We start from the raw sequence: 8,930 nt of genomic DNA on the forward strand, positions 1-8,930 counted from the left end.
TTTTCTTGTGAGTGGCGTAATAAAATTTAATTGTCTACTAGGCTTGTCCCTTGAAAACCCTAATTTCACCTTTTAAGGACAAGAAAACAGGAATTCTTCTAGTTCTTTACCTATTTTCATTGAGAATTGCTATGCAAATTGAAAATTGGGCGAAGTGGTTGTAGCAAAATTGCAATTTTATCCCATTCAGTGAGCAACAAATTTGCAGTATTCAAATTTTCTTCATCATTAGGTTTGGCTACTGTGCTCAGCCTGCAGTTCATTTGAATCTCACGGTTGAGTTCTATATGTTATGTGTAACTCTGTAGATCATGATTTTTATTATACGAGTAATCTATCTACTGAGCCAAGTATAGCTCTGAGCCAAAATGTTAACTAAGTTTCTGTCTTGTTATTGTTTAGTAGATTTTCCCACTTTCCTCTTTATACGGATTAGTTCTATTTCATTGGGTTCTCATGTTAAGGTGTTCTACGTCACTACATGGTGACTAACTTAACAATTCTACCAAATTGATGTTATATACTACTTGTATTTATACCATAGACACTTATCATCTATTGTTCTGGGTATAAATAATTTTATAGTGAACAGAAACTTGTGTATGAAAATGTGCGGGTAATGGTACTGAGTTTTGATAATGGTTCAGAATGTTAAATGCCTTGCTATGATATAGAGTAAGGTCTTGCTCAGAATGTTCAGAATGGTTCAGCTCATCCGTGACTAAGTTTCTTGGAAAACCCTGTTAAAACATTCACTGGGGATCTCAGAAAAGTGAAAAAGGCCAATGCTGAACTTTTTTTTTGTATATAAGGATGTCATTGTTTTAGAATTGGAACATGTTCTATTTGTTACAAGGACATGGATCCAAAAAGCTTTAAAGTTTTAGGCTGCTGTAGTCTACGTAAATATTAAATGCACAAAAGGTCACTGTGTTCATATTCATGGTGAATTGAACTGAGCTCTGGATTGTCATTGTTGGATTTATAGCCAGATTCCTCTTTCTTTCGTTCTTTCTTAGTTGGGAAATTTTTAAAAAGGATGTGGTTGTTAGTATTTGAATCAGACTTCTTACTCGACTAGTGGGGTACAAACGCAATGGCAGATTCATTGTGAGGAATGTGTTTCCAGTGTGGACGCTTGATTGATTCTGTTTCAAGGGAGGCTAACAGGCTTACAGCTTTAGGTGCCAACAGACACCCTTGACAATCTTTGATCCTGGTCTGGTAACTGGTTTCTGTCATGCACAGGTTATACATTTAGCCTACTTATTATCATGCTGCAAATTATAATAATTGTGTTTAAATCAAAATATTATGTGCTTCGGCTTAGTTCAGGATTCTTTTGAATTGTACAATCTTCAGTTTGGGTGTCAGCTGCGGGCCTGCGGCTACTTTGTGTTGGGCAAAATATATATGAAATTACTAATATAATGTTCTTATTAGGATAAAAAAATTTTAAATTTTATTAATTATTTTCATATTTCTCGTTAAAATTTTTTTTTTAAGAATTATGAAATTCAAATCAACTTATTCCAGCGATTTTTTTTTTTTTTAAGAAAATGCTTATTTGTTGAGTTTCTCTTATTCTCATGCAACGCTATAATTAGCAATTTTCTTTACAAAAATTTAATTTCAGAATTGATCCACCCAAAACTTAAGTAGACTTACATGGGTGTGTCAACCCTCAGCAGCAGAAAATTGACAGATGTGAAGCTGCGGTGTGAATTGAAAAATAGAACCTAAAAAAGTAGATGTTAGGCACTAAAAGGGTGAAAGTGAGAAAGTAAAGAGATGGGAAATAGCATGAACAAAGAGAGCACAGAAACCGGGAGTAAACCATCGTCATTGTCAATTATACTTACCCTCTCTCAGCAAAGATTATAACGATCGGGCTCCAACCACTAGAAAAATTATCTGCTTTGGCCATAAGCCTCACGATTTTGTCTCATAGGTGGAATGGAAAACCTCACGGTTTTGTCCCATAGGTGGAATGGAAAACTTCCCATGAGGTCATCCATCCTAGGATTTCTCTCAAGCGAGCACGCTTAACCCTGGAGTTCTTTTAACTCTCCAGGCCATTTCACCAAAAGGCGCCTCTAGTGATTAGTTCCCCCATATTATATATCGTTATTTTTTGAACACAAGACCATCTCCGTGCTTTGCCGATGTGGGATTTGTCTAAGGGACTTTTCTCCCCCACTTTCAGGACTCAGTGTCCTCACTGAGGTTTGCTCGACTATCACCCAAGAGGACACGCGAGTGGCTCTGATACCAATTGTAACGATTGGGCTCCAACTACTAGAGAAATTCTCCGCTTTGGCCATAAGCCTCACGGTTTTGTCCCATAGGTGGAAGTGAGAACTTCCCAGGAGGTCACCCATCCTAGAATTTCTCTCAAGCGAGCACGCTTAACCCTGGAGTTCTTCTAACTTTCCAAGCCATTCCACCAAAAGGCGCCTCTAGTGATTAGTTCCTCCATCTTATATATCGTTACTTTTTGAACACAAGATCATCTCCGTGCTTTGCCGATGTGGGATTTGCCTAGAATTATACTTAAATATTAGTGAAGAGAAATAAGATAATGAAATACAATAGAGGAAAATACAAGAAAACAAAGGAAAAAATAAGAGCAATGAAATGTAATGAGATTAAACGAGCCAAAAACCCTAGTGATGGGTGACTGCAATGGGAAGTTGCAGCGAGGACCGTTGACTAGCCCTGGACCACGGGAAACCCTAGAAAATATTTTTAAGACTTAAATAAACATCTATTGAGGTATAACTGACTTAGAAAATGTCAAAAAAAAATTAATTAATTAGTACAAAGAAAAATGAAAAATCGAAAAACCAATAAAAATCGGTATTATCGAAAAATCAGATATGTAACCGAAAAAGGGACATTTTGGTCAATTGACACCTAGAGTTGGCTTTTGACCTCAATGTCCATTAAAAATAAGTGACATTAAAGTACAGATATCCGCTGCCCGCATTGATGACCTGTTTGATCAGTTGAAGGGTGCAGCTGTGTTCTCCAAAATTTATTTGAGATCTGATAATTATCAGTTGAAGGTGCAAGAGCACAGCATTCCAAAAAACTACTTTCAGAACTCGATATGGTCATTATGAGTTTCTGGTAATGTCATTCGGGTTAACTAATGCTCCAGCTGCTTTTATGGATCTGATGAACACTATCTTCAGACCATATCTTGACCAATTTGTGGTTGTGTTTATTGATGATATTTTGATATATTCGAGGAATGCAGAGGAGTATGATAGACATTTGCGGATTATACTACAGACCTTAAGGGAGAAACAATTATACGCCAAATTATTGAAATGTGAATTTTGGCTGAAGGAAATCTCTTTCTTGGGACATATTGTGTCAGCTGAAGGGATCAAGATAGATTCCAGCAAGGTAGAAGCTATCCCTAATTGGAAGCCACCCAAGAATATCACAGAAATTCACAGTTTTCTGGGTTTAGCTAGATACTACCGCTGATTTGTGAAAGGTTCTCTATGTTGGCTTTTCCACTGACCAAGCTGCTTCGGAAAGATGTGAAATTTCAGTGGACGGATAAATACTAGCAGAGTTTTGATGAGTTGAAGAGGTGTTTGACTGAAGCTCCAGTCCTTACTTTACCTACACTGGGTAAAAAATACACAGTTTATAGTGATGCTTCTTACAATAGGTTAGGCTGTGTACTGATGCAAGATCGAAATGTCATTGCATATGCATTATGCCAGTTGAAACCGTACGAGAGGAACTATCCGACACATGACTTGGAGCTAGCAGCTATTGTTTTTGCTCTGAAGATCTGGAGACATTACTTATATGGGGAGAAGTGTTATATCTACACAGATCACAAGAGCTTAAAGTATTTGGGCACTCAGAAAGAATTGAACTTGAGACAAAGGAGATTGTTAGAACTGATTAAAGACTATGATTGCTTAATCGACTATCAGTCAGAGAAAGCAAATGTAGTGGCTGACGCCTTAAGTAGTAAGACTATGGCAAGTTTCAGAGTTTTCCCTTTGTCTATGGTACATGAGTTGAAAGCACAGCATGCCAGTTTGGAGATTGATGATGATGAACAGACAGTAGTTGCATGGCATGTACAGCCAGTGTTGATTCCTTAGATCAGAATGGCTGCTCAGAATGATGAAAAATATCAGAAGCTACTGAAAGAAGTTCAGCATGGCAAGAAACCTGAATTCTCTGTGAGAGATGATGGTTTATTGCTACATCAGGGTAGAATGTGCGTTCCTAATAATGTTGACTTGAAACAGATTATTATGAAAGAAACACATGAGTTTCCTTTTGCTATGCACCTGGTGGCACTAAGATGTACAGAGGATTAAAAGAGCATTACTGGTGGATATGTATGAAAAGGGATGTAGCTGATTTTGTCTCCAAATACCTAACTTGTCAACAAGTGAAGGCAGAACATCAAGTACCAGCTGGTTTGTTACATCCATTGCCAGTACCAGAGTGGAAATGGGAACGGGTAACTAAGGATTTTGTGATGGGACTTCTGAGGACACAGAATAGCTATGATGCAGTATGGGTTATAGTTGACAGATTGACCAAGTCTGCTCACTTTCTGCCAGTTCGGATGGATTGTAGCCTGGAAAGATTGGCCAGATTGTACATAGATGAGATTGTAAGACTGCATGGAGTGCCAGTATCGATTGTATCTAACAGAGATCTTAGGTTCACTTCTAGATTCTGGGGTAGTCTTCAGAGAGTCCTAGGAACTAGATTGAACTTCAGCACGGTATTCCACTCATAGACAGATGGCCAGTCTGAAAGGGTAATTCAGATATTAAAAGATATGCTACGGGCTTGTGTAATCAATTTGAAGGTAGTTGGGATACACACTTGCCTCTGATTGAGTTTGCTTATAACAACAGCTACCAATCAAGCATTGGGATGCCTCCATATGAAGCTTTGTGTGGCAGAAAGTGCAGAACTCCCCTGTGTTAGGATAAAGTGGGTGAGAGAAAAATGATTGGGCCAGAAATTGTTCAGTAGACAGAGGAAAAGATTAGACTGATCAGAGATCGACTCAAGGCTGCATCAAATCGTCAGAAGTCCTGCATGGATATGAAGAGAAGAGATATTGAGTATGTAGTGGGTGATAAGGTATTCATCAAAGTTTTTCCTTGGAAGAGGATTATGAGATTTGGCAAAAAGGGAAAACTGAGTCCTCGTTTCATTGGACCATATGAGTTCCTGAAAAGAGTTGGTCCTCTAGCATACCGATTGGCACTACCTCCAGAGTTGGAGAAGATACATAACATCTTCCATGTATCTATGTTGAGGAGGTATCGATCAGACCCATCTCATGTTCTACCTGTTGAAGAGATTGAGGTAAATCCAGACCTCTGATATGAGGAAGAACCCATAGAGATTCTGGCATATGAGGTGAAGCAGCTAAGGAACAAGCAGATACCCCTGGTTAAAGTGTTGTGGAACCATCATTAAGGCTAGGAAGCTACTTGGGAACGTGAAGAGGACATGACGAGAAAGCACCCACAGCTGTTCAGAGACTGATGCCAGGTAAAATTTCGAGACGAAATTTATTTGAAGGGGGAGAGAATTGTAATACCCCTATATTCGGTAATGCGTTCTACTGTTCCGGTGATTGGTGTCTATCCGGACAGCTAAAATGCCTAGAATTATACTTAAATATTAGTGAAGAGAAATAAGAAAATGAAATACAATAGAGGAAAATACAAGAAAATAAAGGAAAAATAAGAGCAATGAAATGTAATGAGATTAAACGAGCCAAAAACCCTAGCAATGGGTGATTACACCGGGAAGTTGCAGCGAGGACCATTGACTAGCCCTGGACCGCGGAGAACCCTGGAAAATATTTTTAAGATATAAATAAACATCTATTGAGGTATAACTGACTTAGAAAATGTCAAAAAAAAATTAATTAATTAGTACAAAGAAAAACGAAAAATCGAGAAACTAACAAAAATCGGTGTTACTGAAAAATCGGAAATGTAATCGAAAAAGGGACATTTTGGTCAATTGACACATAGAGTTGGCTTTTGACCTCAATGTCCATTAAAAATAAGTGACATTAAAGTTTGAAAACCCCATGAAAAATGAAATTGAAAATGAAATATATAAATAAGAAAAATTATGGGGTAAGATTTTGAATAATTAAAAGTTTACTTAAACTAATATTATCTTAACCTTAGTGGACCACTATGGACTACATAAGTCTTAAGAAAATCAGAAATTCTCCACTATTTTCTGCCATCTTTTTCTTCCTTAAACACCATCTTGGCCGAACCAAAGCTTGAAGGAAGTCCTCCCATGGCCGCCCACTTTTCATGCATGAAAACTCCATGATCAAGCCACGATTTTCCCAACTTGTCTTCATTAAAGTTTCTTCCCACCTTGAAAGGAAGAAGTTGATAGTAATTTCAAGAGATTTTGGTGAAGATTTAACAAGCTTCAATAATAGGTAAGTGTCCAAACTCCTTCCTTTCTTAAGTAAAGTTTGTGTGAAGCTTGAGATAAGTAAATTGATGAAGAAATTTTGAGATTTTGATGAGTTATGGAGGTGCTCCATTTTTGGCAGCCATGGATATTTAAGAAGTTTGAGTTGTTTTCACTTCAATTTGATGGGTAATGAAGTTAATTAGAGTGCTTAAATGTATAAAAGTTTGATTTTTTTTGTATATGTGTGAATTGTGAATGTAAAGTGAGATCACATATTGAAATTGGGAAGCTTGATGTATATGAGCAATTTGGCACAGTTTTGATGTGTTTAGGAGATCCTTAAATTCATGTATAATTAATGTTAATTTAAGAGCAATAGATTGTATTTTATGGATTTTGATTAGTTGAATTGGGTTTGGAGAGTTGAATTGTACTTGAACATGGATTAAATTGCTAGATACTTGATCAATTAAATTGTGGCTGAATATTGGTTGTATTGAACTATTGTTGGACATTTTATTTTATTAAACTCAGTTGTTGCTGGACAAATTATCAAATTGAGTTGTTGTTGGCCGTTTGACCAAATTGAAATGTGAATGGTAAACATTAGAAGTGTAAATTCTCAAATGCAGATTTAGGTTTGTAAGGGCAGTATGCAAATTGGGCTATAAGTGAAAAATTGTGACCCCAATTGGTATGAGGCCAATTGAACGCAAAACTAGACACAAAATAGGCCAACTTTCATGAAGAAAGCAGACCTAAATTTTGTCCGGAAAGTGACATGAAAACTGACCTAATCCAGATTGATAACATTGCAACCCTGAAATTTGACCAATTGAACAGTATTTACAAAAATGACCATAAATCCTTGTACACAGGTCCAAATGACCTGAAATTTATATTGTTGGAAAGCTTAGACATAGGGCTACAATTTTGGTTAAGATCACCAAACCCAGAAATGACCATAAGCAAGTCAAAATGCTTGCACAAGTTCGGGTATAAAACCTACCAGAATTGGAAATGACCTAAGTTCACAATAAAAAGACAATTTGATCAGCAATAGTAAAATGACCATAACTTGGTCCAGAAAACTCCAAATGACATGAAATCAATGTCAAAATGTCACTAAAAAATAAACCTACAATATTGCTCTTTTGACCAGGACCCAGAAACAAAGGGAAATAAGTCAATTAGCTAGATCAATATAATGCATTAAATCTGAAAATTTGTAATAAAATGCAATAAGCTTTAAAATGAAATTGGTAACATATACCAACACTTGAGGACTATAAAATGTGACATATTGATAACATTAAAATTAATTTACCTAGTGTGTATTAAAGGTCAACATTATAGGTTGACTAATAAAATGAATTGAAGTGAATAGTACTAAGAAAATTTAGTTATTAGATTTTATTATTAGAAACAATTTAACTGAGTACTCAAATACTTTAAATTGTGTGTTTCAGTTAAAATGGATATTGAAAAGTATAAGAAACATTGAGTCAAGGCCTAGAGACGACTCAAATCAGGTTTGTACACAATAAACCTATTTAAGTATTTCTTATTGAACTTTTAATTTGGTATGCTTTATGAAATCTCTATGTTAACTATGAATTGTATTGCTACTTTGTGAATGAAAATATGACTTTGGAAATTGATTAGATTTTTCATGAATATTTGAATAAATTGTTTTGAATTGATTTTGGATTCACACTTAGTATGACAGTACCATATTATTCCTCCTTCATTTATGGGGTTGAGATCGATTATTTTTCTCCCTCTCTGACTTACCAGTTCAGGTTGTAGATCGGATGAGTACTCATTGGCTAGCTAGCCACCTCCCTCATTTATTTCAATTAGTGAGGTTGTAGATTATTTTGTTGTAGTGTACAACGCGGCATTGATCGAAAATTTTATGTCATGACTTAAGATGTGTATGGATTGGCAACACTGTATTTATTATATTATTTGATAAAATTGTATTATAAATTTGATTTGAAAATTGTGAAATGGGACTGTGATTTGTTTGACTTATGATTTAATTGTGAATGTTTTATATTCAGCATTTTAAATTTTTATTATGCACCACTGAGTAAATTTTACTCAGTGATAACTTATTTTGCTGTCGCAGATAAGAATAAGGAGAAAGCAGCAGAATGAGTTGCTATTGAGACAGAGGACTACATTGACCTTTTTGTACAGGTATTTACTTATACCTTGTAGTTATTTTGATGTAAATATGGTAGTGTCATATGTACTAATATAAAGTTGAGCAGTTATACTATAAATTGTAATAATATTATTTTGGATTTTCTTTCTGTAAATTAAGACCTATATATGTAAATTAAAAATAAAATGCAATGTGGATGAATTTATGAATTATTTTGAGATGACAAATTTGATTTGAATTGTGGACTTTGAATTGAATTGTGTTGAACTGAGTTATATTTGGAGGTTGGGAGTTGTGA

This window comes from Hevea brasiliensis, chromosome 10 (genome assembly GCF_030052815.1).
Source record: "Hevea brasiliensis isolate MT/VB/25A 57/8 chromosome 10, ASM3005281v1, whole genome shotgun sequence".
Classification (NCBI taxonomy): Eukaryota; Viridiplantae; Streptophyta; class Magnoliopsida; order Malpighiales; family Euphorbiaceae; genus Hevea; species Hevea brasiliensis.